We start from the raw sequence: 24,136 nt of genomic DNA on the forward strand, positions 1-24,136 counted from the left end.
GATGACACTCGTCCTAGTTGCTCCCATGTGGGCGAGACAACTGTGGTTCCCGCACTTACGCAGATTAGCGGTATGCAAACCCATCAAACTCCCGGGCTGGCACAACTTACTGTCCCAGCACCAAGGTCAGAAGGTGCATCCTCAACCCAACTCAATGAACCTGGCAGCATGGCTCCTGAGGTCACAGTTTGGACATCTCAATTTACCGCAGAGATGTATGGACATCCTAAGGGAATCTAGGAAGCCAAACACGAGGCACTGCTACTTTGACAAATGGAAAAGATTCTTTATCTGGTGCCAGAATAAGCAAATTAACCCAGTTGATTGCACTCCTTCCACAATTGTCACATACATGCTCCACCTGCTGGATGCAGGGTTGGTTTTTAATTTACTGAAGGTACACCTGGCAGCTCTGCCAGCATACACCACCTCCCATAACAAGGTGTCGTGGTGGAAAGTACCAGTGGTTAAAGCCTTCATGGAAGGAGTAAAGAGACTTCACCCTCCAATTTATAACCCACCACCAGGATGGGACCTTAATGTGGCGCTATCTAAACTCATGGGCCCCCCATTCGAGCCCATGCATAAAAGCAGTCTCAAACACCTGACTTATAAAACGGCCTTCTTAGTAGCAATTACATCTATAAGAAGGGTCAGTGAAATTCAGGCTCTGTCAGTGCAGGATCCTTTCTTTAAAGGTTCATAAAGATAAACTGCTTTTACGTACACACCCTAGGTTCTCTCCTAAGTTTATTTCTAAATTCCACGTGAACCAGTCCATCGAGCTTCCGGCTTTCTTCCAAGACCCACAAAGCTCGGCTGAGGTGAAACTACACACCCTAGATGTGCTTAGGCCAGTCCTACACTATGTAAACAAGACCAGACCACTAAGGAAAACAGACCAACTGGTTGTCTCCGTAGCTACAGGCAAAGAGGGAGATCACGTCTCTAAAGGTGCCCTCTCTGAGTGGATTGTTAACTGTATTCAGCTGTGTTACTCCCTTTCTGAAAAAACGTTGCCTTTCGCGCCAAGAGGCCACTCTACAAGAGGCATTGGGGGCCACTGTGGCTTTCATTGCAAATGTACCCCTTGATACCATTTGCAAAGCAACTTCTTGGAGCTCTAGTCACACCTTTACTCAGCACTACTGCATTGACACCCATTCCAAGACAGATACTCAAGTGGGACAAGCGGTTCTAAGACATTTATTTGCTCATGACCCTTCTCACATCCCACCTCCTTCTTCTAACACTGCTCGCTAATCTATGCACAGCATGTGATCTAAGAAGATTCCACAAGCCTCAGAAGGGATACATTACTCACCGTAATCGTATTTCTGATGCTTGTATCTGCTTAGATTCACATGCAACCCACCCTTCCTCCCCTCTGAGAGAAGGCGCATGGATGCTTGTAGTCTTATCTATCTATCTGCTTGGATTATCTGTACTCGCACTACTCCTCATGCTACCTCATGTCAGAAAAAACACAATCTGAGGGTCCTAGATGCGTGAGGGATCATGGGTGCAGTGGACGTCTCACTAGGGATAGTATTACTGGCACGCTCTATGTCGACTCCAATTTTCGAGTTTCGAAGAACAAACTGTAATACTCCGCAGCTTCCACTAGATGTCGACCTATGGACAGCATGTGAATCTAAGCAGATACAAGCATCAGAAATACGATTACGGTGAGTAATGTATCCCATATAATTGTGTATGATTTTTTTCCTTCATATTTCTGTATATTAATTTGTGAAAAGTTCTTTGAACTAAAACACAATAAATAAATGTATTAGAAATGGAATAGCGCGTTCACATTTGCAGTCAAGGTGTGATTTGTAAATCTTAGAGCTTTAGCAAATACATTTTAGAGCTAATTAGTTTGATTGAAAATAGTATGGATGAAAGGCATAGGGATTGGTTGTATGACTGCCAGCACTCACCTGTTTTCACGCATCATTGCGAGACAACCGAAAAATCTCTGCTTGATTGCAGTTCGAAAAGTCTCCGGTTCCCAAACAAGGGCGTAGGCTCCTGTGAGCCTATCAGTGGTCAGAAGGCAGAAAATCTCACGTGACAGTGTTTTGCTTGGCAACACTCCGAAAAACTGCTTGCCAAGCGAGTGAATAACAATATATGTAGCAAATCCTGTTAAACGGGAATTTTGTAATTGTGTTTGACGGACCTGAGAAAGCAGTGTATTTCATGCTCTCGATAATGCAATGTAAGAAGCGATGTCCATATTGGGAAATGCCTGCACAGATCGCGTGGCATGTTTTAATGACAGTGTTGCTTGGCAACACTCTATCTTAAAGTAACATCAATGGAAGCTGGTGAATATACCTGCCTTCTGATTTAATCTATATGCTCAAACTGTAACAAGAGCCGAATCTTTACTGTCGTCCCAATCTGGGTTCTCATATATTCATTAACAAAGCTACCTTACACATATACCTAACTTCATTTAATTGACTATTGCCCTTCACATCGACTCCAACCTCTCCCACCATATCTCTCTCACTGCCCGCTCTTGCCGCTTCCACCTCTATAACATCCGTAAAGTCTGTCCCTTCCTAACCTTCCATGCTACTAAACTCCTTATTTCCTTCCTCATCTTCTGTAGACTCTTCTACTGCTCCACTCTATTCTTCGGTCTCCCCTCCACGCATCTACCCCCTCTTAAATCCATCTACCACTCTGCTATCCGCTCGCTCTGCCTTCTCTCTCCTCACGACCACATGTCCTCTTCTCTCGCCTCGCTAGGCTGGCTCTCCTTTCACTCCCATCTCAAATTCAACTTCCTCTGCCTCGTCTTTAAATCCCTCTATGGTCTTGCACCACCTTACCTTTCCTCTCTCCTCACTTTCTATACTCCCCCTCGCCCACTTCACTCTGCTGATCTCTTCCTTCTCACTCCCCCTCCTCTGCCCCATCCCGCTCCCGATCTTTTCTACTCCTGGCCCCTTACCACTGGAACCATCTACCTATCCGTTCCATCTCCTCCTATTCCTCCTTCCGCACTTCTCTCAAATCTTACCTCCTCCAATTACTATCCTGACGCCTGTGCTGTCTCTTCACAACAGTCCTACATCACATCCTATATCTTTACTACCTCTCCCACCATGGTCCAATACCTCTCATGTAATGCCATATTGTTCATGTAAATTGTTCTATATACTGTTTTCTGATACTTGACTCACATGTTGTTAATGCTTGTTATGTATTCTTATTGTCCTTATGTAAAGCGCTTTGGTGTAAAGCGCTATATAAAACCTAATAAAATACAAAATACAAAACCCAACGTGTTTCGAGAAATGATTCTCTTCAGGGGTATATCTCTTAAGTGCTGAAGGTAATCAGAAAAAAAGGAGTAACTAATGTTAGAGATCAACCATTTATCATATTAAATATATATAGTGTACCAATGTCATGCATTTAAAAACACCATAGACTTGTTAAGTCACCTCATACATGTCAAGTTCCAAAAAAAGCCTGAAAGTAGGTATAATACCAATGTAAAATTCTTCTATATTCCTTGAAAAGTGCAGGAAAAGATCTACAAAGGAAAGATAATTACAGCTAATCACAGGAGTGGTGCTGCATGTTAACAGGAGTACTCCTTACCCCCATATGGATCTCAGGACCTCACCCAAAATGGTGTCCCACTGCCACGTGGGTCCTTCAATTTGTAAACACAACACAACACTCCTAAGTGAGTAAACAAAATAGATCCCCACAAATCTAAGTTAAAATAATTAGCACAACCAGAGCGGAGTCTGGAATATCAATAGGGTTTATCAGTAGAAAATTGTATCACCTGTGCGAGTATCTGTCCAGTGAGGATTTTCAAAGATGATGAAGTGACAAATGTACTCCAGTTTCAAGATCAGCAAAATGTGCCTGAATCATAAAACATGGAAAAAATAAAAAATGAAGTAACAGAGGAAACATCAGTTCAAGATATGGGGGGTGAATGCGGAATCTGAGTTCCTAAGGTATCTACTGGGTTACTCACCTAGTAAAGGTCTCAAGGACCCTCAGGAACTCTCAGGTGTAACCCACCAAAGCAGAATACTGACTCACAGGAGTCAGAAATGGCCACCATTTAAATCAGCGTGCACGGCAACGGGATGACATCACCCATCACATGCGTTATTGTCAATATAGCGGAATAGCTGAACATAAACAGAGCAGTAACCTCTTTAATGGCGCTGGAAGAGTCAAATTAGTTCCTGTAGGGGATAAAAGGCACTTATGGAAGATCACTTCAGGTGAATGATATCGCAGGATTGGGTTTAGCCGTGAACTGTAGAAAAATGTTTAATGAATTTGTTTTAAATAAATAAGTAAGCTCTACAATTAAAATACAGTACCCTATAAATAAGTAAGACTGGGTGTCCCAAGGACAATTGACTCTGAGGTAGGGTAGTATATCCTATGCTGGAGAACATAATAGGTCGGTTAGACCGTGTATGTATAATTTAGCATATTAGGTGAATGAGCAGGCCGAGGGTGGTACATGTCCATCATTTCCATCAGTGATGATAAAGCACGTACAATAGACTTGTGGCCAAACAGTATGTCTCAGTACATGAAGCCGAAGGGGGTTCATCCTAACAGTTTCTTCCTTAGTGAGATGAAATCATACAAATTATTACTATTGATAGCAGTTCATGGCATGATAGCACCACAAGAACAACTATTCCATAGTTGGGGCTTGGAAGTCAATAAACAGTGTGGGTACAGATTAAATGACGGTTATTAAGTCCTCAGAGCGAGTATGACGGTTAGCCTTGACACAACCTACTTATCACAAGATCTAACCCACATGTGTGGAAATACCAGGTCAATTATTTCCAAACAATACATTACAGAGGACCTGTGTTGTCATGGTCCTAGGTCAAATGTCAACTACTCGATTTGTATGTCGACTTGAAATCATCAGAAGTCTAAAGTACAACAGGATACAACTGTGGGGTCAGTGAAGACGCAATATAGCCAAGCATCTTGTAAATTTGTTTGGAAGTAAGATCCCACGCCGAATTGGTATATGTCCATCTAGAATCAGTCTCAATCTGAATATTAGCCGTTGGTATAACTTTAGTGCCCAAAGTGCCTTAGTGTGGATTATAGAAACGTGCCTAGGTAAAATGATTTGTTCTTACCAAGGGGATAAATCGCATCCAAATGATATATTCAAAATACCTCCCCTTGTGCTCGCGTTTTCTGTAGGTCTCCACCCCGTGGATTTGGATGTACCACGTCCAGTATGACGCATCTCATCTGTGTAACTGTGTCTCGCTCATCTCCTCAAAATGTCTGTAGACTGGTGACTTAATATTGGTTGTCCTGATATTCGACTTGTGTTCAGTCCACTTTTCTTTCGATTTCCTTATTGTCTGCCGACATAGTATTTACCACAAGGGCACCTCAAGGCATAGATGACACAGCGGGTGTTGCAGGTTTCAAAATGGTGAAGTATGATTTTTCTGCCTGGGATAGGGTGTCTAATGTTATCGCCTTTAATGATGTTCAAGCAATGCTAGCAGTTAAGACAGCGATATGTCCCCAATTTGGGTTTGTGTAACTCTGAGTGGGCTTCTTAATCCTTTCTGCTTTGACCAAAGTGTCCCTGAAATTGTTTCCCCTTTTAAAAGGCAACATGGGCAGTTCAGGGAACAACTGATTTAAATGAGGATCAAACATAATGAAACTCCCATTTTTTGTTTTTATGACTCTCGCTATTTGATGACTCTATGCAGAATATTTCAAGGTATGGCTCCTGCTAGTATTGTCCCTCTTGGCCACAGATCTCAATAGATCGTCTCTCCTGCATGTCTCTGTCATCAATTTCTCCAGGATATCAAGCAAACAGCCTCGTCGTTTGAATCTTTCTGACATAAGGTAATTTTTCTCCTGGAGTGTCACAGTATTGGAAACAATCCTTTTAAGCCTCAAAAACTCTTTTGATTTGAACATCCAGACGCAGACGTTCATTAGGGATGTAACGGTATTACGGTATACCGTTAAAGATACCGTGAACCACTTAATTGAACAATAATAACCGTCACATTGTTTATACCGGTATACCGTTCATACCGTTAAGCATGCTTTTCAATCTGATTTGAAAAGGCTGCAGTAAGCCAGTGCTGCGCAGTCTTGGTCTTTCACTGTTGGATGTGCCGTCTGCCAATTAGTTTCAGTTGGAGCAGTTTTTAATGCCATTCCATAAACCACACATGCCTGACACAAAATCAATATGTTAGCAATAAGAAGAATAAATACAGTGCCAAGAAGGAAAAGGGTTTCTATAGGTTGGCGGCTTTGGGGTTTATATATTTATGATGAATAATGTTTTCTAAACATATCACAATGGGGGATTTCCCTAGTTCTATCATTGAATTTACATATAATAAGTCACACTGCGAATTTTACTCATCTCTGTGGGTATTCCCTGGTACCATACCAAAGGGTAACATGTCCGTGATTACTGAACACCTTTTGGCCCGCAAGTAAACTAAAGGCTGTAACGTAAAGAGAGAGTGTGTGTGTTTGTGTGTATGCGCACAAGCGTAAAATACCATCAGACTCCATTGATCTGTGGAATGCAGGTTATCAAGATGGCAACATGTTCACCTTCACCAGTAGCCAGTGGGGGAGCTAAAAGCCTAAATGACCACTTAAGAAAAGCTATTCAGTTTGATTTGCCAGTCGCAGCAGGGCTCCCCCTCCACCCCCCCCTCCTCCTCCTCCTCCTCTCCACACGTGTGTTTGGTGGAAGCAAGGGGTGGCATTTCAGTGGAAAGTATGTTGAAAAGCCCAATTCTGGCCTTGGGTGCCTGGTTTTGTTTGCGATGATAAATCTGACATTTATGACCTTTAGAAAATATTTGTTAAGATTAGTTAACTCCACCTGCTATACCGTGATAACCATGATATACCGTCATTTGGCAAGAAGGTTATTGTACCGTCATAAAACTAATACTGTGACACCCCTAACGTTCATTGGTTTTGTTAAGGCAGGGAAAACCCTTAAAGAGTTAGATGGGTAAGATTTTTCCAACCTCTCATTTTCTTTTTATAATAAGAAATCTTTGATAATCACTGAAAATGCCACTGTGTCAGAGTCTTACTCTTGATTCCCCACAGGCCTACAAAACCTTTTTTTAAATCTCTCTTCGTAATCAACACATTGAAATTGGATGTTCTGTAAGTAAATGGCAGCAGACAGCATTGAGTGGGGAGTGGATCATTTTCTATGGGAAGCCCTACTAATGTGCTATTTGGGTGATAACTGGAGGGCAGATTTGTACCTAAAGGCCCTCCCCCTCCCACACCTCCAGTTAATTAACTATCCAATCTGTCTTCTTCCAAGACAGCCAGAGTCACAGAATAACTCCACACTCTTTATAAACATTCTAGTTTGTCAGTGCTCATTTGACTTGAAATTATTCAGGTTTTTGTGGAACTTTACATTTCCTTCACATCATGTTTGAGAACTAGGCGACTGTCATCCAGTGGCTACAAGCAGGTGAACTTATCGTGCACTTTTGGTTTTTGTTTTGACTACATTTGAAAAACTGAGATGAAATTATATTCTGCAAATATTATTTTGCATTCTGTTATTTAGAACCTTACAATGAAGATGCAATCTTTTTTTTTTTTTTTAGCTTTCTATAGCTCTGTAAGGATTGATACCTTTGTCAGGTTTGTTTAGAAAACGTAGTTTGATGCTTTCCAAGTCATCTCTATAAAACTGATGATGTGTTCAGCTCCTTAAAGTAAAAAAGTAACACATATATGTTCCAACCAGACATGCAAAGTTAAGTGTCTAATGAAGTGAAGACAGGGCTCAGATTCCAGCTTCATCTCTCAACTCAAATGTATGATCCTAGGCAAATAATGTTCACTCACTCTGCTGTATCTGCCAACATTTAAATGGAAGGTATGTTTTGTGCGGTAGGGGAGGCAGGGTATCAGGTATGGGTCTTTGCCCACATGGGCTCGTTTTTGACTCTTAGATCCAAACCTTAACCCCTGGCTTGGCTCTGTCTGAGTTATACTGATGGTTCCGTTCTCCCCTGCCTCTGGATGTAAATCCTGATACCTCCTCTACTTGAGCCAGTATTGTGCATTTATCTGAATTACAACAGCACAAAATTCACATGATTTGCACAGAAAAGCACTTCTGACTTGGGTCATGTTGAAGTATTACTAGCTAATGAAAATCGAGGTGAAAAATTGAAGACACAACTCCACTATTGTCCCTGTCACAGTGGGATGGTTGCCACTGTGTCGTTAAACAGAGGAAGCCATTTCTTGTGGATATGGAACGCTGACTGCAAGCATCATTGGTGGAGCTGGGGATGAAATGCTTCCCTCAAACATAAGGACTTACCTGCGTTATGCCCAAGAAGGAGAGTTTCTGCACCGCCATCACAGTAGCTGCAGTGAGATCAAGGAATGCCATAACTAGACTGCAGAAGGGAAGTGTGATATACGTGTCCTGCTGGTAGGTCCTAGCCAGAGGTAGATGAAGGGCATTGCTAAACAGGTGAAGGGTACTGCAGATGGTAGTGGGTAATCTTTTGTTCTTTTGGATTGCTGTCTGTGTGTGAACTGGAATTGTGCTAGGTAAAGGCATCATGAAGTAGACACAGACGACTGAAGTAAAGTTTGGGTTAGAAACATTTATGAAATCAAAAGGAGAGCTGGAAAAAGGCCTAACTTGCCCTTTGCTGTGGTGGGATTTCCCTACCTAGATAAAACTAAGGACAGTCTGTGCCAGGAACTCCAAAGCACATGTCTGTCTGTGTCCAAAACCTATACCTGCCCTCACATTTATTTGCATACAATGTGTAGGGATGTCAGTATAAAAATGAGAAGTGTTCAAATAAAAGTTCAGAGCTTCTTCCAGTTCTTGACCGATTGGTTGCCCCGGTTGGAGCGCCAGGCCAAAAGTATAATTTGAGGCACGGTATATCCAAAAAGTGCCTTTATTATAAATGTGCCCCTTGGTGATACGTATTTCGACCTAAACTCTAGTCTTTTTCAAACTGAGCACTGATCATGAACTATTCATATACACAGAATTAACAATCCAAACTGTCTAATGCAAAAACATGAATCTGCGTGACATGTATTGACAGATATCAATAAGGTCCAAATATAAATAGTAGGCAAGTAATTGCATCAATAAGTCAAATACAAAAGGTAATAATTTCAAAATACACATTTTAGCAACATTATTTTCAAAAGAGAAACAGAGGTGATAGGGAAGAGAGGGAGAGACGAGAGACGGAAATGAAAAATGGGGAAAATATATATATATTTGAGGCTTGTGGAATCTGCTTAGACCACATGCTATGCATAAGCCGACATCTAGTGGAAGCTGCGGAGTAGTAGAGGTTATATTCAAAACTCGAAAAGGGATGTTGACAGGGCGTGCCAGTAATACTATCCCTAGTGTGACGTCCACTTTACCCATGGTCCTTCATGCGTCGAGGTCCCTCAGATTGTTTTTTTCCACCATCGTGAGTGGTCGCATTAAGCAGAGTTCAATTTCGTCTCACGCCATTTGCTTATGCAAAGTTTAAAATATAGTTACTCTTTCTGTCCTTTTTCGCCCGACGCCGTGCTCTCGACGCAGTGAAGAATCAAGACAAGGACAACACATCCCGTCAGACAAAGTCAACTTTCAACTGACCCCTTTCGGCCTGGGACGGCCCAATGGGCCTAGGCCCTTACAGTAGGGAGAGTGGGGGGCGGTCATTATACAATGTATTTTTCCACCCCTTCCCCTTATCGCCCGGCTGCCTTCCCCAAACATGGATAAGACACCTGTGTCTAAACCACGACCAGGACGAAGGGCACTACAGAGCTTGTAAGCTCTTTCGACCCAAGACCCTTAAAGAACGCAGAACGAAATGCTTGGCCCATCACGCCCTGCAGGTGGAGGGAGCCACCAGTGACGGCAGCGCCGCCGTATTTTTGGACGGCGCGGGTGATGGGGAACAGCCACTTTCCCAAGTGCTAGTCCCTGACCCTGGAAGACAGGCCAGCGGCCCTGTTGTGGGGACTACACCCGGGGGCAAGAGCACTCCATCTTCCCACACTAAACACACAACCTGCGGCGATGTGTCAGCTCTGCCAGACAAATGCAGAGATTCGACGTCTAGGGGCAGATCGGTGGATTCCCTGTCCTCTGGGCACTCCAAGTCTCGGTCGCCTCATGACAGGCCCCATAAAACGAAAGACGCTGCCCATAAAACTTATACAACCGAATGGCGGCAGAGGTCCTTCCCAGTGCCGAAACTCAATGCATTTCGGTGAAATCTGTAGGGAAGGCAAGAGTCAGGGTTATCACACCTGACTAAAAAACATGTCCCAGAGAGTCTTATTAAAGTTTCAAATTCCAAAAAATCTTCCTCTAAGAGCTCTAATCATAAAGACAAGACCCAGAAAGATGGGTCTCATAGGGTAGAGACTGCCCCTTCCAAGGAGACTGAAACTGTACCACAAGAGGAGGGGGGGGGTCCATTAAGTGAGGTCCTACATATTAAGGAGCCACCTACACCTCACACACCTGCTGTACCTTACACTGGGGTCATCTCCAGCACAGCTAAATGGTCAGCAGAGGACATAGATAGTGATGTCTACAATGACCTTCTTTGCAAATTTCTTTGAAGAGAACCCTCATGCCTTAGAAATTTTACAAAATACACCTCCCACTGATCAGGCCTCGAGCTCTCAGCCCAGGTCTTCCACTACTCAGCCCCTAGCTTCATCCCAGCCTCCAACAAAGAGGTCTCGCACTTCTGCTGACCTTTATGATATGCATGCAGACACAGATGGGTATCAGGAGGAGGATAAATACTATGATGTGGATGATGATGGGGATAATAATGACGATTTCAGAGGTTTATACTATAGACTCTCCAGTTCCACTAGACTCCCCCTTACCTGATTCACCAGTGGATAATCAGCCCTTGTTTAATGACCTCTTAATCAAGGCAGCTGAGCACTTCAGGATTGAGACTCACGAAACTCAGCAGGACAAAGATTTTGTCGAGGATATCCTGGGGGACAAAAAATCCAGTTCATTTTAAAGTCAGTTCAAAGGAGGATCCAACCCTCACTTGAAACGCCCAATCAAACCAGGGCAGTCAATCCACGAATAGAGAAACTATTCCGCCTGGCACCATCTGATCCCTTGTATATCAGAGGACAGCTTAGGCCGCATTCAATAGTCGTCGCAACTACCCGGAAGAGGGCTGGTACACCTTTGGCCTCTTTGGAAGCTCCCCCAGACAAGGAGAGCAAGATGCTCTACACCATGGGTAGGAAGGTGGTAACTTCGGCAGCATTCCAAGCTAGGATTGCCAACAATTCCACACTGTTGGCGAACTATGACTGCAATAAATGGGACGAGATTACGGCCCTTGTTGACTCTGCTCCAGAGCCTCCAAAAACTAAACTTGCCCTTGTAGCAGCTGAAGGCAAAGCTACTGCCAGCAGTCTGCTAAACAACCTCGATGCTTCAGACAATGCCGGATGCATAATTGCAGAAGGAACCATTCTCAAGTGCCATGCTTGGCTTCGCCAATCCGGTTTTAACCTAGAGACACAGGCAACGTTGCTCAACATGCCAGTGGAAACAAATGTACTATTCGGCAAAGCGGCGGAGGATGGTCTGAAGTCGGCCAAAGAGGAGTATGATACTCTCAAATCCTGTGGCCAACTTACCAATAAACAAACTGGGCAAAGAGGCGGAAACAATTATTGACGTTTTCGCATACAAAATTCCCAAAGAGGCTCCGGCTATAGACAAAATCAAAATTCATCATGGAACACCAACCAGGGTCAAGTGTCCCAAGGCTATCCTAGACGCCAGCGCAGGTACCGTGGCCGGGGGATATCCTTCCACTTCCAGAGGTGGAGGGACACCTCCCAAACAATGACAGCCCACTTATGGTCCCCTGCCATGCCTCCCCAGTAGGGTGACAGATTCAAACTTCACCCACGCATCAGAGGGAATAACCACTGATAAATGGGTGTTCGCAACAGTAGCGGGAGGTTATTGTGTGGAGCTTCTAGGACACCATTAAACCTCCCTCCGCACCAAAGGAAAACCTCAAGAGAAGAACAACTCATCTTGATAGATGTGGTCTACACGCTGCTCCTCAAGGACGCCATCGAGATTGTGCCATGAAACTAGGTAAACAAGGGTATTTATTCAACATACTTCCTTGTGCCAAAGAAAGATCTTACCATGCGCCCAGTATTAGACTTGCGCCCTGCAAACACTTATGTAAGCCACAAACAATGACTCACTCCAAAACAATGTCAGCGAAGCCAAGTGGGTCAAGCACTTTCTCGATTTATATAAACCCCCCATGAAAACGATGACATGTCTGGAGCCGCAAAGAGCAATAACTTGGGATATTCCTTGTGACATCGAGACTATCTTGGCCAAAATTACCTAACTGAAATATTCAAGAGCCCCAGGTCTGGACGGGATATCAAACATTGATTTAAAAAATAATGCTGGCTGCTGGGATCTCTTCATCAGCTACATTTTTCAACACTGCAACCAAAGTAAATTCATTCCACCATCTTGGAAGACGGCTAACGTCATACCCATCTTCAAAAGAGGCGCAAAGGAAGTTCTGCAATACTATCGCCGAATTGCGCTTTTTGACGTTATTGGCAAAGTTTTTGGTTCATGCGCTCTGGACGCTCTACAACTATGGCTAAAAGAAGCTGACTATGTCGACCACGACAGGCTTTGTAAAGAACACAGGCACATCAGCAAACATCCTTTTGTTGAGCAGTCTTAAAGCAAAGGTTCTACAAGGCGGCCCTAGAATATTTATGGTGTTTGTGGACTTAGTCCAAGCATTTGACCGGGTCAACAGGGACCGCCTTTGGGAAAAGTTGGCCAAGCAGCACTGGCCGTAAAAACTTCTGGATCCCATTAAAACACTCTACAAGGGAACATCAATGAGAGTGAGACTCAACAGAGCGGGAGATCTATCAAGGGAAATCTGTACTGCTCGGGGTGTCAAGCAGGGTTGTCCACTGGCCCCAGCCCTGTACAACGCCTATATGGTCGATTTTCAAAGACGCCGAAAAGACCATCAGAATCTTTCCACCGACAGTAGGGGTAAGCTAAGGTGTCTAGACTTCTTTACGCTGATATCATCTTATTAGACCAAACGGAAGTGGGTCTGCCGAGACAATTGACAAATTTACTACAATATGTTTAAAGAAAACAATTTGGAGCTGAATAAATCAAAAACTAAAATCATGACATTTGAAAAGTCTTCGAAGAAACTGGAAAAGGGGAATTGGTACGCAGAGGACGAGAAATTGGACAGAGTCAAAAGCTTCCAATATCTATGAGTCACACTAAACAGTAATCCTACCGAAGCCCATATGCAGATGACTCTGTGGGAAAAACTGGAAACGTTGACTATCCTGGCCAGGGTCGTTGATAGAAAATAAGGACGGTTTTCACTCATTCCAGTACTCACTTTCTTCAAAGTAAAAGTGGTACCAAGCTTAACCTACGGCACGGAAGCAATGCCCCAAATCCCCAAACAAATTTGGCTGAAGTTGGAGGGCTATTTTTGGAGACAGGTACTTGGTCTCCCGCAAACATCACTGATACCTCTCATCAGACATGAACTCTGCCTGACTTCATTAAGCGGCACAATAGAAAGAAACACCATGATGTTATACAGAAATGTCATTCTTCATCCTAGAACAAAAATCTTTGACATCATAAAAAAGGAAATAGAAGGAGTCAAGAACAAAATGTTGACAGACTAAACGAGATGTGTTCGACGGAAGAAACCCGCATAAAAAACCCAGACGAAGGTTACAAGGAAACTGAGGGACATGGACTGGATCAAAACCTTGCAAGAAGCAGAAAATGATAAACTAACAAAACTTTTTCCAACCAACCCAATTAAAGTAAACAGAGTCAGAGGACAGCTGATCAAATTTCCAACTGAAAAACTGGGACGCGCTTTTTTGAGAATTTGCGTAAATCTCATAACAACAAACGAGATAAGGGCGATAAGAGGACAATCCTACACCAATTAATGTTGTTTTTGTAGTACAACCGACCAAGTGGAGACAATTACGCATCTTCTCTTAACGTGTACGGGCACGCAGGCCGCAAGACTTACATATCTTGGTAAAATCCTGAAGTCTTCAACTATTAATGACGAGGAAAGGTGGTGGACATTATTAATGAGTGGCGAAAAATAGAATGGACCATTGCAGTGGCCCTGTTTGTGGAAAACATCGGCCTGGAGCAGAGAGCGACGGAGCCAAGGCAGGAGTACTAACGGACTAGACTTTTATTGTCCCCACTTGGTCTCCACCTCTGTTTTTCTATTCTTCTCTTTTCTTGTCTTTTAAAGAGTTTGCCCTTCTTCCTTTTCATTCAAGATAAATTAAGACATGGTATAGAAATTAAATGTGTATAAGGTGATATGGAATATTTTGTAACTTTTTTAATACAATTAAATAAAAATAAAAAAGCCACAAAAGTTCCGCATGACAACGCTACAAGGAGTAATTCCTCTGCTAAAACATGGGGATTATATGGCAACATTGGATATGAACGATGCCTATTTTCATATTTCAATGCTCCCAGCGCACAGAAAACTCTTGAGCTTCAAAGTAGCAAACCAGCACTACCAATTCAAGGTGCTACCCTTTGGAATAGCATCAGCTCCAGGGGTATTCACCAAGGTACTGGCGGTGGTGGTGTCGCACTTGCTCAGATAAGCAATCTCAGTGTACCCCTTCTTGGACAACAGGCTGATCACAGGAGAAACTCCCCATCTTTTCAAACAAAACACGCAAATAACTATAGATCTTCTCTTCCAATTAGGCTTCTTGATAAACGAAAAAAAAATTGATTCTTGAACCAAACACATCAAAACAGTTCCTAGGAGCTGTATTAGATGCAAGAATAGACTTAGCCTTCCCATCCATGGAAAGAGTGCAGAACATGCTTCGGCAAATACCCCAGTATCAAACCGGTCTCCAGATAAGCGTACGCAAAGCTATGCATTTGCTAGGCATGATGGCATTGTGCATATATCTAGTCCCACACACACGTCTGCGCATGCGACCAATGCAGAAGTGGTTGGCGAAACAATGGTCTCAGGCAAGTGGTCAGTGGGACGATATAGTGGTCATTTCGCCAACACTAGTACAAAGCCTACGCTGGCGGTCAAGAGAAAATCTGTTAAAGGGAAAACCCTTCCATGATCCGGAAGCGCAAGCGATTGTCACAACAGACGCGTCACTCTCTGGGTGGGGGCTCATTACCTTCACCACACAGCACATTGTCTGTGGACCCAGGTCACCGCACAGAACCATATCAACCTGCTGAAACTAATAGCACTACTCAAGGCACTTCAGGCATTCGAAGTGCCACTGACAAACCAGTCGGTTCAGATTCTGACGGACAAAACAGCTGCAGTGTTCTATATCAACAAACAGGGGGGGGGCACACACTCTCCAAGTGTGTCTAAGTTGGCACAGAAAATATGGAAATGGGCACTCCGACAAGGAATATCCCTATCCTCACAACACGTTCCAGGGGTACTCAACACTGTAGCAGACTCTCTGAGCAGAGATCCCCTACCAGAGGAACATGAGTGGCAACTGGACTCAGGTGTCGTAGACCACATCTTCTCTCAATGGTATTACCCCACATTAGACTTGTTCGCTACAGGAGAAAACAAGCAATGCCCAGACTTCGCGTCCAGGTTCCCACAGCCAGACTCGAAGGGGGGAAGCCCTTCCGAATGAACTGGTCAGGGAAATTTGCTTACGCTCCCCCCCCCCCCGACTCCATTAATGAGCAGGATAGTGAACAGGATGCACAGAGAATAGATTACGATTATCCTAGTTGCTCCTATGTGGGCGAGACAAACGTGGTATCCACATCTGCGCAAACTGGCGATGTGCGATTCCATCAAACTCCCATATCAATCCAACCTGTTAACCCAACATGAGGGAACAACAGTGCACCCTCTACCAAACACGATGAACTTAGCAGCATGGCTCCTGAAGTCATAGAGTTCGGACACCTTAATTTACCACAGCGGTGTATGGATATCCTCAAGAAGGCAAGAAAACCAAACACTAGACACTGTTATTTCGACAAGTGGAGGAGATTTGTAATTTGGTGCCAGTCTAAACAAATAAAACCCATAGAATGTACTCCTTCACACATTCTCAACTATATGCTCTACTTTTTAGACTCAGGGTTCATATTCAACTCTATAAAGGTACGCCTGGCAGCTTAATCAGTTTATACCACCTCTCAAGGTATCGCGGTGGAAAATTCCATTCATTAAGGCATTCATGGAGGGAGTCAAAAGACTACACCATCCTATTTCAAACCCACCACCAGGATGGGATCTCAATGTAGTACTAGCAAAGCTCATGGGGCCGCCATTCAAGCCTATGCATAAGTCAAGTTTTAAACACCTGGTATACAAAACTGCCTTCTTAGTGGCTATTACTTCCATAAGAAGAGTTAGTGAATTGCAAGCATTGTCAGTGCAGGACCCATTCTTTATCATACATAAAGATACATTAGTTTTATGTACTCATCCTAGGTTCTCCCCTAAATTAATTTCTAAATTCCACGTGAACCAATCTGTTGAGCTTCCGGCTTTTTTTCAGAAGCCAACTTGCTCCGCTGAGGTAAAACTCCACAAACTGGATGTGAGAGGGTAGTCCTTTACTACGTAAACAAGACCACACCGCTTTTGAAAACAGATCAACTGTTTGTCTCCATAGCACCAGGCAGAGAAGGAGACAGCATTTCTAAAAATGCCATCTCCAGATGGATAGTAAGATGTATTCAATGGTGCTATTTATTATCAAACAAGACACTGCCTTTTACACAAAGAGCTCACTCCACAAGGAGCACTGGAGCTACTCTGGCTTTTATCGCAAATGTCCTGTTAGACAGCATTTGCAAAGCAGCTACATGGAGCTCAGTACACACTTTCACTCAGGACTACTGCATTGACACACATTCCAAGGCAGATACACAGGTGGGACAAGCCGTTCTAAAACATCTATGTGCCGCTACCCCTTCTCATGAACCACCACCTTCTCCTAACACTGCTCGCTAATCTATGCATAGCATGTGATCTAAGCAGATTCCCCAAGCCTCAGAAGGGAGACTTTACTCACCGTAATCGTATTTCTGATGCTTGTATCTGCTTAGATTCACATGCCCCCACCCTTCCACCCCTGAGAGAAGGTGCATGGATGTTATATGAGCTTTATGCCTATATCTGCTTGGATACAACTGTACTCACAATACACTTTATGCAACCTCATGTCAGAACAAAACAATCTGAGGGACCTTGACGCGTCAAGGACCATGGGTACAGTGGATGTCATACTAGGGATAGTATTACTGGCATGCCCTGTTGACGTCCCTTTTCGAGTTTCGAAAAACAACTGTAATACTCCGCAGCTTCCACTAGATGCATAGCATTTGAATCCAAGCAGATACAAGCATCAGAAGTAAGATTACGGTGAGTAATGTATCATATATATATATATATATATATATATATATATTGGCTTGGCATTAATCCAGTACAGCATCCGAGAAACAGTCATGCGAGTCAAGCTTTATTTGAAAGTGACTGTGGGTGAGTATTGGTAAGTGAGTAGGTCAAATAAAGGTACCATGCTACATTCATGTGTTGAGATACCTGAAACTGTATAGGATATATATTCAAGCACTCATCCAGTAAAGACTGTAAACTCTGAGTGTATTGAAATGCAGAAGTGTTAGACCCTTATTGACTGTGAAATTAGATTAATACTGAGATCAAATCACAAAACCATATACATAAACTGATCATAGCAGTCTAATGCTGTATAAAGATTGTTTGAATAGCGAAAAAGTGGCTTTAGCCACACATAAAATATAGCTGCATGTGATTTGCGACAAAGGCTAAGAGCGGATGGTTGTAAGTGAACCATGCGCTCTTGTCATGACATGAGGTAGTAAACTCACCCCATGTTGAATGGCTCCCCCGTGTAACAGTAGGGTCCTCTTGCCTGTTGGCGTTCTGCGTTTGATTCGGTTCGTGTCCCACCATCAGAATGGCCTCAATTATAGTCGGTATGCAACAGAAGTCTTGCGCATGCTTGTTGTGTATTGTACAAAGGTGCGACCAACGAGGCGGCCATATTGGTGCAGAACTAATCAGTGTTAACTGCTGGGTAACTTGTATCATAAATATGATGGATAAAATCAGTGGCCAGAATGCAAATCCGCCAAGATCCCAGTGCGATCTCTAGGTCATAAAGATGTATTTGAATTAAAGTAGTGTAAAACATGTAAATAAAATGGGATCTCGAAAGAATAAATAGAGGAATCGTTAACAAGATAAAGGATTGTGGCTTTTGCCGTAATGTGGGCCTGCTGATGAGTTTCCACCGATTTAGCGAGTCTGTGTTATGGGGAACACAATTACTTAACAAGAACGCAGGTCACATCATTCTTGGGCGCGTATCGTCAGGAGAATCATTGGTCCTCCAGGGCGGCCATATTAGTAGTGTGCCGCCCCTTATTGGAAATGATAGATAAGTCAAATACGACAGGAGTAGTAAGTTCAGTGCCATGTTTGTAATGTTGCATTGTGAGATGTTGACATAAGCAAGTGATGTGTCGGAAAACGGGGATATTGACTCCATATCATACGCAAGCAATAACATGCACTGGAATAAATGTGCTAGGCAAATGTCGCAGGTGACTGAGGTAGGAACACACAAGCATTTTAATGCTATCTGGATGCAATATGGGCCCATAAATATCCTGGCTTGCATGGTAAAATATGCCCTGCTGTCTGCAATATTAACAACGTGAGTAAATGGCACCTGCAGGGGATGGGAGAATAGCACTAATTATGTTAATAAATTGGGTGAATGTTATATTCTCCCAAATAATGGCCCATCCTGTGGTCTGTGTTAGGGCCAAACTGGATAGTTCTTAATTTACATATAATTTTCGACTCGATTTGCCTGAGTTTCCTTTCTCTGTTGCCTCCTTGTTGTCCCAAGGATATTTTCTTAAATCTGATTAATCTGAGCTCTGTTTTCCTATCCATCTGATGTTTGGTCTGCCAATGCACTGCAAGTGGCAGTCTTGGATCTTGACTGCCAATGGACGACATATGCTCACGGATAGGGGTTCTAAGCTCCTGTATTGTGCTGCCAACATATATTTTCTTGCAAAGTATGGCATAAATAAAAAAAAATGTGATCTGCAATTGATATTCTCTCTAATTCTAATGCTGATATCTTGCTGGTTAGTGAATTGTTGGGTGCTACCAAATACGAGCATATTTATACATGATCCATGCACCACATTTTGAGAATCCATGTCTCAACGGTTGTAACCATGTAATCTGTAATCCTGTATAAGTCTTGGGCAAAAAAACGATGCGCTGATTCTGCTCTGAAGTGAGGTTGCCTTGGTAAAGATAATCCGGGGATTGCTGGTTAGGTGACGATGGAGGTCCTCTTCCAGGAGCAGGAGGTGCCAGTGTTTCCTAAGAAGCTTATAAACCAGGTGATTGTCCCCATATATGTACCCATATATCAACTGCATCAGAAGTTTCTGCGGTTCTCGATTATGTCGTACCACTTTCAGTACAAAGTTCTGCCCTTTGGCCTGAACTCAGCCCCTCGAGTCTTCACAAAGTTAATGAATGCTGTGGCGGGCCTTCTCCTCCTCTTGGAGGGCCATCACCTGTACCCTTATTTGGATGACTGGTTGGTGAGGTCCGTGTCACCCGAAGCGGTGGTGCTCTCCTGCCAGAGATTGGCGGATAGCCTTCATCAGCTTGGGCTTTCCCTCCACCTGAGGAAATTGCATGTATGCCCTTCTCATGATATGGTCTTCCTAGGGACCCGTTGGAACACTACTGTTCAGCGGGTGTTCCCCACGCCCGAGAGGCTGATGTCCCTCCGCTATGCGGTGGGGCATTTTCTGGCCACCTTAATGTGTTTCTTGCAGCTTTTTGAGCAAGTGGCCTCTATGTGGCCTCTATGTCTTGGTGACACTGAAGAAGGTTTTATTGGTACTCTCACCTCTGCACGCAGGGTCAGCAAGCTGCTGGCTTTGTCTTCATGCAAGCCCTTCACTATGTTCATCTTGCACACTCGCCCTAATTTCTTGCCCAAGTTGATCTTTCCGTTCCATCTGAATCAAAGAGATCTGCCTGCTTGTGTTCTTCCCGAACCCACAGTCAGAGACAGAGAGGGCCCTATATTCCTTGGACCTCATGAGGGTTCTCAAGTTTTATCTTTCTTGGATGAAATCCTTCAGGAAGTCTGAGACACTGTGACCTTTGGGAGCTCTTCCCCCGGCTCTCAGGCTTCTAAGACTTCCATTGCTTGTTGGATGGTCTAGACTATTTCAGAGGCCTAAACAGCAATGGGCAAATCTGTTCCTAAGGGGATTCATGCCCATGCGTTCAGAGCTAAGGCCACGGCTATCCTGTTTCAGAGGAATGCTTTTTGGGATGTCATCAGCAAGGTGGTCACTTGGGCCATTCCGTTGGCCTTCTGTAAACACTATTCGCTGGACACCAGCTCCAGGCCCAATGCAGAGTTTGGTCAGGCGGTTCTGAAGAACCTTTTCACTTCATCCTAGATATGAGGCAGGTTGTCACAGCTCCACCCTATGTTCTTGTTTGGTGGAATCGCCCACAAGGATGGAGGAAAAGGGACGGGGGCGTATGAGTAATTAAAGTTACTCACTGCACTGACTAGAGTACTCATAGTCCATAGTCCCCTTTCCTCCATACATCCCTCCCACCTTCCCCTGCTAGTATGCCAATGGCTTATAGGTAATATGACTAGCCAGGTATCTAAGCATCCGATGTGTTCAAAGGGGACTGAGGTGAGGTACCGGAGGCCCGAGGCCGCACCCCAGCCCGCTATACTAAATTGAAAGGGGAAGCTCATTTTTTCACTCCCAAAGTTTCTGGTACCGTCCCCATGTTGATGCCCACAAGTATGGAGGAAAGGGGACTGTTGACTATGAGTACTATAGTCACTACAGTCAGTAACTTGAATTTCCCCCGAACAAGCTCTGGAACATCTCTACAGCACCTGCTTCTAAATGCATCCTCTGGGAGCGCTTCGCCTCCCGAGTTGAGGGCGCAACATATCTTGCAGATGGTAATGAGATTTCAGAATGCCCAATATCTACCGGCATTCGATTTTCTGAGGCTGCATTTTCCTGGTGCCGGAGGCTCTCCTGAGGTTAAGGTCCCTCCAGTGGATCCTGAGATCCCAATGGTAACAGTTCTCAGGCAGGATGACGGTCATTCTTCTGGTTCCCGAACAAGGTCTCACATGATCACCCTGCCCGTAGACAACTGTAGTCACTGATGCTTCCCTCACGGGATGGGGAGCTCACATGAGTGATTAATGAGCAGGATCCTAGTCCTGTGTTTAATCAAGACTACACATAAATCTTCTTTTTTTTTCATTTTCTTTTTCTTTTTTCATTGTGTAGTTGGTTAAACGAGCCTTAGACACAGATCAACCCACAAAATACAACATAGTGTAGATATGATGTAGTTAAGACTTTGACTTTGGGTAAGGGCTGGTAAGTTTGGCAACACCAGTCTACTTGTAACTGCTTGAGTTATATGATCGGTTTGCTTGAGCTTGCTCCAAAAACGTTTTTCTCTTATACGGTCACGTCTTGTTGAGTGGGGTGGTCCAAAAAGCCACAAAACCACCAAAAATCCAAGACAACATGACGACACTCATATCGTTCTGCGCCAGTTAAGTTTTGGACATCAAATTTTAATGTAGAGAAGAAATCATAAAATGCCCTTTGTGATGACCCGTGTTTCGGCGTTTGCCGCCTTTTTCAAATCAGGGCATTTGTTATTTGAAATTATAACAAAAGAAAAGTTTACATAGATACAATGTATCCATTATATCAAGGTGAATAACCATATTCAGTGATGTATTAGTTTGTTATGATCAAATATAGTTATGTCCCAGAGAGTCAGGGGTTGGTATGGGGGAGGATTGTTTGGTTAGAGAGACGAAATAAGAAGAGAAAGTTGTATGGACTTATATAAACTAGGTTTAGCAGGCCACTGTGGTATAATCTAATCTATTTACAATAAGTAGTACCATGATGTCTTATTCCCAAGTTTAAATCATGGTTAAAATTCACAAAGCCGATATTTACATTTGCTTACTAACTGGACTAAAATAAGATATTCAATAATGTAGATATTTTCATCATTCTCAACATGGTTACAATTCCTTAATGCAGGGTTATACAATTCTATGTTAAGTTGGGTACTCATCAAGGTCTACTAGATTGATATCTTGTCCAGAAATTGTGTAATTATTACAGATGCGCTCTCCTTACCATTTGTCTTCCAATATTGATGCAGTCAGAGATTAATTTATCGGGTTAAATCCCTGCAAATAATTGGTAAGATAACAGGTTGCGAGTGACACTTGGTACCCTATTAAACTGGGTGGATGCAGTTCGCGTTTATCTAATTTAAGAGCCTATGCGCGTTACTGTGGCTGTGCTAATTGCCAGAATACTTCAATTTCAAATATCCTAATGTCATTGTAATGTTGTTCTTCTGAGTGTTTAATGATACAAAAGTTACAAGGTATGCGCGATTATACTTTTGTAAATAGGGAGCGCTCTCCTGTTAGGCTATGCACTTCGTGTTAGTCTGCTCTAGTGTCCGGTACTTGAAATGTAGATACATTAATTCCAGCGCTAATGCTCGCTAATCCTTACGAATCTGAACATGTTAGACGGTTTCTTACCGTAGCTTTGTGTGCTGAAATCTCCTGCGTTGGCTGTTAGGACGCGAGTTGCCAGCGCCATTACGTGTATGTTGTTTAGAGTTGCTATAGTAACGATGGGGCATATGTCCCTTTTCCCTTTCACTGCTAGTGTTGGGTGCTGGTTGAATCTCAGAGTATGGCCGCCATCTTTTGAGCATTGTATGTCATGTTTTCCCGATCAAAAGTAAATTGCCCCAATCTAAATGCGATCACGCAATCTACATTATACATTTTTATATATTGGATTCATCTTGATTCGTGTTAACTAACGTGTCATATTACATATTGTTAATATTGTTTGAGAAATTAAAAATGTTTTCCATTAATATGTACGAGGCACTGATTCTTCAAAAGCGTATAGTTTAACGTTAGTTGACTGTTCCCAATTAACCAAACAAATTGGGATTACATTATACACATTTGCACATTTAAATACACATATACAGTTAACATATCCTGTTGTACACGATTCCTCTCTAATTTGGATTCCCAAATTGGTATGTTGAATATATATATAACAAAAAATGATAGATTTTTTTCTTGGTCTGTTTTCTAAGTGATACCTTAAATAATTTCATCCGCTGGTTCCGAATCATGCCAATGTACCAGACAGTTGTATCACATATCAATATTGATTGCTACAATCTATAACTTATGAACAGCATTTAATACAACATATGGTATAAATCCTGTAGTGTTACAGGTTTGAATAGTTCTATAAACTGCTTCCTCTTATTCAACCTGAATGTTAAAAATGCATCTCTATAAAGATGATACCATCTCACTGTTAAGACCTGTAACAGTTGTATTTGATCTGCATATCAGTCTTGCCTCAGATTGTCTCAGTGCTTTTTCTTTATTGCCACCTCTTCTTCCAAGAACAATTTTTGAAGACCAATAAACTTAATTTCTGATTTGTTTCACAACCCTTCGATTGATTGGAGTGCTAATCTACTGAGTTTCAATTCAGATTTCTGCAGAAGGAATTGCACTAAGGAGCAACTGGTTGAAGTTCCTGCTTACTCGATCAACCAGTCTACTGTTTCTATTTCTGCCATTCCCATCCATTATCAAGAATACAAAGAGGTATTTGAAGATGTTGTTCCCAAACTCCTCCCACCTCACCGACCTGAGGATTGCAGGATAAACTTAAAGGAGGACGTCTCATTACCTTTTGGTAGGATGTATCCGTTGTCCCAGCAGGAATGGACTGCCTTGAAAG

At 43.0% G+C, this 24,136-nt stretch overlaps 1 protein-coding gene across 9 annotated transcripts in view; it reads left to right on the forward strand.

The window, feature by feature from the left end:
* Positions 1-24,136, forward strand: part of SENP7 (SUMO specific peptidase 7) — a 1,759,378-nt gene that overhangs the window by 1,308,896 nt on the left and 426,346 nt on the right. The gene's annotated exons all lie outside the window — the stretch shown is intronic.

Source organism: Ambystoma mexicanum, chromosome 7p (genome assembly GCF_040938575.1).
Source record: "Ambystoma mexicanum isolate Mex_15411 chromosome 7p, UKY_AmexF1_1, whole genome shotgun sequence".
NCBI classification, from domain to species: Eukaryota; Metazoa; Chordata; class Amphibia; order Caudata; family Ambystomatidae; genus Ambystoma; species Ambystoma mexicanum.